The sequence below is a fragment of the Erpetoichthys calabaricus genome, chromosome 13 (genome assembly GCF_900747795.2).
Source record: "Erpetoichthys calabaricus chromosome 13, fErpCal1.3, whole genome shotgun sequence".
In the NCBI taxonomy this organism is placed as follows: Eukaryota; Metazoa; Chordata; class Cladistia; order Polypteriformes; family Polypteridae; genus Erpetoichthys; species Erpetoichthys calabaricus.
In genome coordinates, this window is record NC_041406.2 from 42,072,531 (window position 1) to 42,082,694 (window position 10,164).

Sequence of the window (10,164 nt, forward strand, 5' to 3'; positions counted from 1 at the left end):
AACAAGTTGTAGATTTTCCCACTTGCTACCAATAAATTTTGAAAAAAGGAAGCAGAAACAAAACAGGATTCAGGCCTAACCTGGTTCAGTGAAAAGGTGATATAAACACATTGTATGATGGAATAATGAGAACATCACTTACTGTAATAAAGATACAGTGGCAAGCCAGCCTGCTTCTGAGAAAAGTAGCAAAGCACACTATATTTCCTTTTGGTCAGAATAATTCTGGAAATATGAAAAAATGCTTTAGTGACTCACAGCTCAATCAACTTAATCCAAGTACAGCTTGTCCCTGCTATACAACACTAAAATAGACCAAAAATGTGTGATTGGTAGTGAAGTAATGAGTTGTGAGGATATTTTTCCAAGAAATATTGGAAAATGGTTTTAAATGTAGTATTCCCCGTAATACACCTTAATAACTTAAAAATCTAAAGTAATACAGTACAAATCAAGAATAAGTCAATAAACTTGAAAAATAAATGGCAACAATGTCTTGTTTGTACCAGCTGGAGGCTAAGAGGTGAATTGTATTTTAAGTGGAAGAGGTTCAGGAGAAGAGGAGATTTGCATCGTCTCTTCCTGAAAAAAAAAACTTGAAATATTTTGTGGAGATTTATCGACAGCCAACAAGCAGGACTGAACCAACATGGTTGGGCTTGAAGCCTCACCACACAGCCTCTGGTTGTTTCACATTGTTTTTGTTCACTTGTTTTAATTTATGGCATAGAACTGTGCAAACTCTTATCACATTTTCTCCTGTTCCAGATATGTGTTAATTAAGCCCCGTGTTACTATAATATCCTCCTCTAAACTTGCCTATTTAATATTATTAAATGCATTTAGGGAGTTTATAACTCACTTCTAATATGAAGCCTTGATCTCTCTTGATCAGTCTAATTGAATCCAAACATCCTGACTAAGCTATAGTTCATTATCAAATGGAAGAAACCTTGCATTTAAATTCTGTTTAACATAAATGACGACTTCTCTACCTTTTTGGTTCTGCCTCTCATTCCTAAATAATGTACATCAGTCTATGTTATACTCATGCCCATCTCTTGTTATTTAGTCAGGTTTCTGTTTTTCCTATTATATGAAGGTTATGGGCAGCTTCATATAATTCCAACTGATTAACTTTTCATGTATTACTTATTTTACTTAGGTGCTTTAACTTTGGGCTAGAATTAAGTTTACTATGCAAATTTCTATTTACAGTACTCTGTTCATGTGCAGTTCTAGATTTGGCCTGTCCTAAACTCCCAGCCCCCATTCTCTATTTCAAACAATTGTCAACTAACCTACTCATAAGCCCCCCCAATATGTCAGGGCCCCTTTTTTCAATTGTAACCTGGCATGGTGGAATAGGTCCCATCTGTTCTAGAAGGAGCCCCAATACCCCATAAACCTATGTCCCTTTACCACTGAAACCTATTATAGTACTTGTTCCCTGGAAAAGGGCCTTTTTTTTTACTTAACTCTGAAAATACATTATTTCTTAGTTGTTGGTAACCTTAACGTTTTTTAAAACTTTGGCAGCTTCCTACTTACCTTTGTAACATGTTAAGTTATTCTCTGGAGTTGAACCACTTAAATACAATTAAAAAAAATGGAAAAATGGGGCTATTCCAAAACTTTTGACCAAAAGTGTATGTTAAATACATGCTTAAAAAATATATTGCTACCAAAATCAATTTATTTAAAATATGTTACAATAAACTTCAAACATACATATAATATGTTGTAGTATAGCAAAATATATTGTGTAAATGACTGCCTTTTAGTATATTGCAATATATTTTCCAAAATATAAACACGTATTCCTCAAAACACAGTATTTTAAAAACTACAAATAATATAGTGTAGGACACATTTAAAATATATTGTAATATATTTTGTAAAATATACTACAAATAATAGGTATAATGTGCTATAAAATATATTTTTAAGTACATGGTTATCAATATACTTAAATATATATTTGCCACTTTTGGATATTAAAATTTTAAAAAATATTAACTTGACATAGAAAATATTCCTTAGGTACCTATAAGGTGTTTCTTATATTAATGTCTATCTAGGACCAGACTGCAAAAATTGTAAATCCAGCATTAACATAAGACAAGTAAGTCGTACAGTTGTAACCAGCAATGTTTTGTCATCAGTACAGTACAGTACTTGATTTGTAAATGTTAATTAAAAGTAGGTAATTTAAAATATTCTTTAAAAATGTGTTAATATTTTTTTTCATTTTCATACAGCTTATTGTTTTGTATTTTGAGATGCTACACGCAAATCTTCAACTTTCCACAAACAGAAAATTTGTCAACAGGTCCTCAAAAATCCAAGACCCATTTTTACTTAAAATTGTTACCCTGACAGTTCAACAAACACTAAATTCATATGAATTTAAGAAATTGCTATAGAAATGAAACCTTTTTTATTTTAACTTGTCCTTGAAAAGTAAAAAAACATCCACTCTTACAGTATGTTTCTGCATTGAGTACATGGTAACCCACAAATGCTGACATATCTATCTATATACTTGAACAACTTGTGAGTTACAGGTGGTTCAAAATAAACTGATATTATGGGAAATATTTCATTATATTTTTCATATAATCAAAATTACCGTAAACATTTTAACTTCTTATTTTACGTTATATTTGAAAGACATGTCCAAATATTTTTTGGTAATGCTGCAGTATATGCTGAAATATCTTATTCTTATACGGGTGAGTAGAGCTGCTGACTTTAACCTGTGCGGTACGCGGGTAGCTGGCATGTGGATGATACGTAAAGGAAAGCAAAAACAAACAAACAAATGCATACATAAATGGACAAATAGAGAAAACGTGGCCCTTAAAAGGGTCGTTTATTACCGATCGGCTGAACTCGACGATCCATGCTGGTCGGCGATTGAATTCCACCGCGCCGTCTCTGTGCTTCTGCTACAAGACTCACTCCCGCCGGCGCCAATTCGGCGTCTCCCTTTAGTCACGTGGGACCCCCTCGTCCTCATCAGTCTGAGGCGATCCGTACCTGCATCGAAACTGCTCAGGAGTAAGAGCATCGGATTTTTTTTGTAAAAGAATGTCTTATTAATAGGTGAGTGCTGATTTTCTCACGCCCTCATTGATAAGCGTCTCTCTGTCAGGTACAGTCCACTGAAACATTTTTGGTAAACGTTTTAGAACAGTTTTAGAAATTGTCAGACTGATGCAGAAGAATACACAGTACACTGAGGAACAAGGATGCATGTTGACAGTTATTAATAATAAAATACATATATCTAAAATTTACTTTTAGTGTTTTTGCGATTATTTAACAAAGATAGGCAACCTTCGTTATTCCTTAAAAATAAAGAGAAGAACAGGCTGAACACATATTAATAGGATGCCAGCTCAGTCTTCATATTGACTTGAGGTTATTTTCCTCTTTTTTGTCCTTAACGTCTGTACGTTATTTTCCAGATTCCTTTGCTCTGATATCATCCAGCCATCCATTTTCCAACCCGCTGAATCCGAACACAGGGTCACGGGGGTCTGCTGGAGCCAATCCCAGCCAACACAGGGCACAAGGCAGGAATTAATCCCGGGCAGGGTGCCAACCCACCGCAGGACACACACAAACACCAAGCACACACTAGGGCCAATTTAGAATCACCAATCCACCTAACCTGCATGTCTTTGGATTGTGGGAGGAAACAGGAGCGCCCAGAGGAAACCCACGCAGACACAGGGAGAACATGCAAAGTCCACGCAGGGAGGACCCGGGAAGCAAACCCAGGTCTCCTAACTGACAGGCAGCAGCGCTACCACTGCACCACCGTGCCGCCCTGCTCTGATATCATATGTAATATAACTGTATATTGCTGGACAAAGAGGCCCTTGTACAGGGATGTACTCCAGAACTCTGGGCCCTTCTTCTCGAAAACAAACCTTTCACTCCAGGCTTTGATCCCCCAAAAAAGCCACCAGTGGGCCCTGGGTAATTATTACCCTTTCTCCCCCTACTACGATGCCCATGCCCAGCCTAAAGTTACTTGATTATGTTTACCTCTTTTGTAAATCGCTTTGAATAAAATTATATGCCCAGCAAGTAAATGTAAATGTTGTCAATTAAAAATATGAACATTTTACTTTTAGTTGTGCCTAGTAAGAGTTCAGTACTTAACAATTTAAAAGCAAAAAAATATGGTGATACTTAAGAACATTTTAGTTCCTGAAGGGGGTTTGCCAAGAAAAAAGGTTGAGAACACCAGACCTAGAGATGCCACACAACATTTGACAACACGTGTCAGTAGCCTGCTGTAGTTAAGCATTTGCTTTGATTAGGGTCTGGTCATGGGAGGGACACACTGATTATATGCCCATGGACTGCCCAATGGGGCAGGATTACCTGGAAAAATGGGCTATAAAGCAGCTAGTAACAAGTGGATGGATTGATAGGGGGGAGGGTGGGGGTGTATTGCAGTCACAGCACTGAACACTTTGGATGTGTCTCCTGACTGCTAGAATCCATCGGGCCAATTCCATTGCCGCAGGCGAGCCACAGATTTGGACCCTGGCCTTGGGTCAGCCCATAGAGAGCCAGGACAATAATGTGGCATATGGGTTGTATCTGACACTGTGAGTGGAGTGTGGCGGAGATGGGTGGCTTGTATGAGCAGGCAAAGGGACAAAATGCATGTCACCGCTGACTCCATGAGTGAAATGTGTAATTGGCATCGAAGAAGTCAATGATTCTTTTAAGGATCACTCACTTGCAATCGGCATAAAGTGGTTAATTTCATTCCTACATCTCCCTTAACCCAGGTCATTACATAATTATACAAAATGATGCAGTGTGACTACTTGTTAGCATTATTGAAGATCCAAGAACATACTCTGCTTCTCAGTATTAGTTTTATGTTAGTGGGGAGCCCAGACCAAGTGGGGTCTGGCTTAAAAAAGTTCTGGAACCCCAGGTTCATTACATTCTCTGGAGTGAGTGTGGGGCATTGGTCTGATTGGCTGGGCTGCCTCAGTCAGACAGACTTTGACTTGCATTTCATGTGTCAAGTTAGGACTGGTCTGCAATAACCAAGAGGTAGTCTAAGCATTCACTTTGACACATTGAAACTGTTTTCAGCTGTAGAAAAAGTCATTCTTATGGATGGTGGCCCTACTAGGTACATGGCAGCTAAATAACTGCCATTGCTAAAGAATTAAGTGAAATGAGCAAAAGACACATAGAAGGAATGGTATACAGACAATAAATGAAGAGAGCGATGGAGTCCAGAACAGATCCTAACAGACAAGACCTTTGTTTTCATCTTCTCTTATTATCAGCCAACCATGGCAGGTTGGTGGGGGAGGTGGGAGATTTGTGTGAGAATTCCCCATGGAGAGGTCAGAATAAGTTGCGGAGGATAGGATTGCCTGGTTTGTCAAGCATGGAGGTCCATAAGAGATGCCAATTAGCCATTGGCGAAAATAATTGTGCGCAAGGAAAACATGCAGCTTCTGTGTCCCTACGTAGCCTACCCACAATATCAAATAAATATTTTTTTCTAGAAAATTAGACTGGATTCAGATTAAATTAGATTAAATTAAATTAATAAATCTGCTATTTTTGCATATCAACCTACACTGTAAAATCTATAATGAAAAGGTGAAACCATGTTTTCAGATAGGTTTGCAAATTTATTAAAAACTGAAATCTCAGACCTTTAGCTGTGACACTCAAATGCATCCTGTTTGCTTTAATTATCTATCTAATTATGTATCTAGAACTTGATTGGAGTCCACCTATGGCAAGCTGAATTGATTGAACATTCTGTAGAAAGGCACACACTTGTGTTTATAATGATTGATAGATAGATAGATAGATAGATAGATAGATAGATAGATAGATAGATAGATAGATAGATAGATAGATAGATAGATAGATACTTTATTAATCCCAAGGGGAAATTCACATACTCCAGCAGCACCTTACTGATACAAAAAACAATATTAAATTAAAGATTGATAATAATGCAGGTAAAAACAGACAATAACTTTATATAATGTTAATGTTTACCCCCCCCCGGGTGGAATTGAAGAGTCGCATAGTTTGGGGGAGGAACGATCTCCTCAGTCTGTCAGTGGAGCAGGACAGTGACAGCAGTCTGTCGCTGAAGCTGCTCCTCTGTCTAGAGATGACACTGTTTAGTGGATGCAGTGGATTTTCCATAATTGATGGGAGCCTGCTTAGCGCCCGTCGCTCTGCCACAGATGTCAAACTGTCTAGCTCCATGCCAACAATAGAGCCTGCCTTCCTCACCAGTTTGTCCAGGCGTGAGGTGTCTTTCTTCCTAATGCTGCCTCCCCAGCACACCACCGCATAGAAGAGGGCGCTCGCCACAACCGTCTGATAGAACATCTGCAGCATCTTATTGCAGATGTTGAAGGACGCCAGCCTTCTAAGGAAGTATAACTGGCTCTGTCCTTTCTTACACAGAGCATCAATATTGGCAGTCCAGTCTAATTTATCATCCAGCTGCACTCCCAGGTATTTATAGGTCTGCACCATCTGCACACAGTCACCTCTGATGATCACGGGGTCCATGAGGGGTCTGGGCCTCCTAAAATCCACCACCAGCTCCTTGGTTTTGCTGGTGTTCAGGTGTAGGTGGTTTGAGTCGCACCATTTAACAAAGTCATTGATTAGGTCCCTATACTCCTCCTCCTGCCCACTCCTGATGCAGCCCATGATAGCAGTGTCATCAGCGAACTTTTGCATGTGGCAGGACTCCGAGTTGTGTTGGAAGTCCGATGTATATAGGCTGAACAGGATCGGAGAAAGTACAGTCCCTTGTGGCGCTCCTGTGTTGCTGACCACAATGTCAGACGTGCAGTTCCCAAGACGCACATACTGAGGTCTGTCTTTAAGATAGTCCACGATCCATGCCACCAGGTATGAATCTACTCCCATCTCTGTCAGCTTGTCTCTAAGGAGCAGAGGTTGGATTGTGTTGAAGGCGCTAGAGAAGTCTAGAAACATAATTCTTACAGCACCACTGCCTCTGTCCAAGTGTGAGAGGGATCGATGTAGTATATAGATGATGGCATCCTCCGCTCCCACCTTCTCCTGATATGCGAACTGCAGAGGGTCGAGGGCTTGTTGAACCTGTGGCCTCAGGTGGTGAAGCAGCATCCTCTCCATGGTCTTTATCACATGTGATGTCAGAGCAACAGGCCGGAAGTCATTCAGCTCACTAGGATGTGATACCTTTGGGACTTGGGTGATGCAAGATGTTTTCCAAAGCCTCGGGACTCTCCCCTGTTCCAGGCTCAGGTTGAAGATGCGCTGTAGAGGACCCCCCAGCTCCGATGCACAGACATTCAGCAGTCGTGGCGATACTCCATCTGGACCCACTGCTTTGCTGGCACGAAGTCTCCTCAGCTCTCTGCTCACTTGCGCTGTTGTAATTATGGGTGGGGATGTCTCTGCTATGCTGGTATCAGCAGAAGGATGTGTGGAGGGTGCAGTACTCCGAGGTGAGAGTGAGAGTGGGTTAGGGTGGTCAAACCTGCTAAAGAAGTTGTTCATTTGGTTTGCTCTCTTCACATCTCTCTCGATGGTGGTACCCCACTTCGAGCTGCAGCCAGTGATGATCTTCATCCCATCCCACACTTCCTTCATGCTGTTATTCTGCAACTTCTGCTCCAGCTTTCTCCTGTACTGCTCCTTCGCCGCCCTGAGCTGGACTCGGAGTTCCTTCTGCACGCTCTTGAGCTCATGCTGATCACCGTCTTTAAAAGCCCTTTTCTTCTGATTCAAAAGGCCCTTGATGTCACTTGTAATCCATGGCTTGTTGTTAGCATAGCAGCGTACAGTTCTTACTGGAACTACAATGTCCATACAGAAATTGATGTAATCAGTAGTGCAGTCAACAACTTCCTCAATGTTCTCACTATGTGATCCCTGCAGGATATCCCAGTCTGTAGTTCCAAAACATTCTCTCAGAGCCTTCTCAGCCTCCGGGGTCCACTTCCTGAATGAGCGTGTGGTTGCAGGTAGGACCCTCACTTTTGGTTTGTAGTGAGGCTGAAGCAGAACCAGGTTATGATCTGCTTTCCCAAGCGCAGGCAACAGGGTGGCGCTGTATGCGTCTTTAACGTTTGCATACAGTAAATCAATAGTCTTATTTCCCCGGGTGTTACAGTCCACATACTGGGAGAAGGCAGGTAATGTTTTGTCCAGCGTCACATGGTTAAAGTCTCCAGCAATTAGCACAAGTGCCTCAGGGTGCTGCGTTTGTAACTTAGCAACAGCAGAATGGATGATGTCACTCGCTGTCTCCACGTCCGCCTGAGGAGGGATGTACATGATGACAACAATGAAGTGTCCAAACTCAGTGGGCAAGTAATAGGGACACAAACTTACGGCCAACAGTTCGATGTCCCAGCAGCAAGTGGAGACTTTGACGTTAACATGTCCAGAGTTACACCACCGTGTATTAACATAGAGAACGAGTCCTCCTCCTTTGTGCTTCCCACAGGTACTTGCATCTCTGTCCGCTCTAACTGTGCTAAACCCGGGTAGCTCCACGTTAGCATCTGGGATGGTGTTAGTTAGCCACGTTTCGCAAAAACACAACAAACTGCATTCTCTGTAGGTTCTGACATTTTTCACCAGCGTAGCCAGTTCGTCGATCTTATTTGAGATTGAATTCACATTCCCCAGAATCACAGAAGGCACCGAAGGCTTAAAACGCCACTTTCTTGCAAGCCGCTTCATTTTTAGCTTAGTGCCGGCTCTGTTGCCACGATACCGCCTTCTTCTTACCTGGTCGGGTAAATAGGGAACCACACCGGCACTGGCATTTGTTCTCAGCGCTCGAAGTTGAGTACTTGAATAGACGAGTCTCGGCGTGTAAAAATCCATGCCCACGTTGTAAAAGTAAGTGTGTCCAGGGAACAAATCCACATAAAATAAAGTGATAGGAGTGATCAATAAATAAAAATAGAAAAATAAAAGTAGAAAAGTACACATACACATACAGTCATACACGGAGCTGCTGAAAAGGCTGCCACTCTCGGCGGCGCCGGAACTGTATCCATATATATAATGTCCCATAATTCACACTGCATGTCAGGACAAAAGCCAAGCCGTGAAGTCCAAGGAACTCTTTGTAGGGCTCCGTGATCAAATTGTTGTGAGGAATAGATCAGAGCAAGAGTATTCAACTATTTCTAAAACTTGGAATGTTTCCAGGAGCACAGTGGCCTCAATAATTGTGAAATGTTAGACATTTGTAACCACCAGGACATTTCTCTAGAGATGACCATTCAGCCTAAGCAAGTAAGCTGGCAAGAAGGACCTTGGCTAAGAACCTGATGGTCACTTTAAAATACCTTCAGAGCTCTTCTGCTGAGATGGGAAAACCTGTCAGAAGGAGAACAATCTCAGCAGCACTTCATCAATCAGGGGTTTATGATAGAGTGGCTGGATGGAAGGCACTCTTGAGTTAAAGGCATTTGGTGACATTTAAATGAGTCTTGAGAGAATGAGGAAAAAGATTCTCTGGTCTGATGAAACAAAAAATGAACTCCTTGGGCAGAACTCCAAGCACTATGTCTGATGAAGACTAGGCACTGCTCATCACCTGCCTAAGACCTTGCCTACAGTGAAGCATGGCTGTGGCAGTATCATTCATTCTATGGAGATGTTTATCAGCAGCAGGGACAGAGAGACCTCCAACTGGGCCAATGATTCACCTTTTCGCACGACAATGATCTGAAGCACACAGCCAAGACAGTGCTGGAGTGGCTAAGTGAAGTCTGTCATTGTCCTTGAGTGGCTCAGCCAAAGCCCAGACTTGAACCCCATAACACATCTATGGAGAGACCAGAAGATGGCAGCTTACAGACACTTCTCATTCAATCTAACAGAGCCTGAAAGGATCTGCCAGGAGGAACAGGATAAACCGCCCAAATCCAGGTGTGTAAAACTTGTAGATACTTGCAAACGATGACTTGAAGCTGGAATTGCTACCAAAGGGGCTTCTATAAAACACTAAATTAAGGGTCTGAATATGAATAAGAGATTTCAGTTTTTGATTGTTAATAAATTTGCAAACCTTATTGAAAACATGTTTTCACTTTGTCATTGTGGTTTGGGTGCAGATTGATG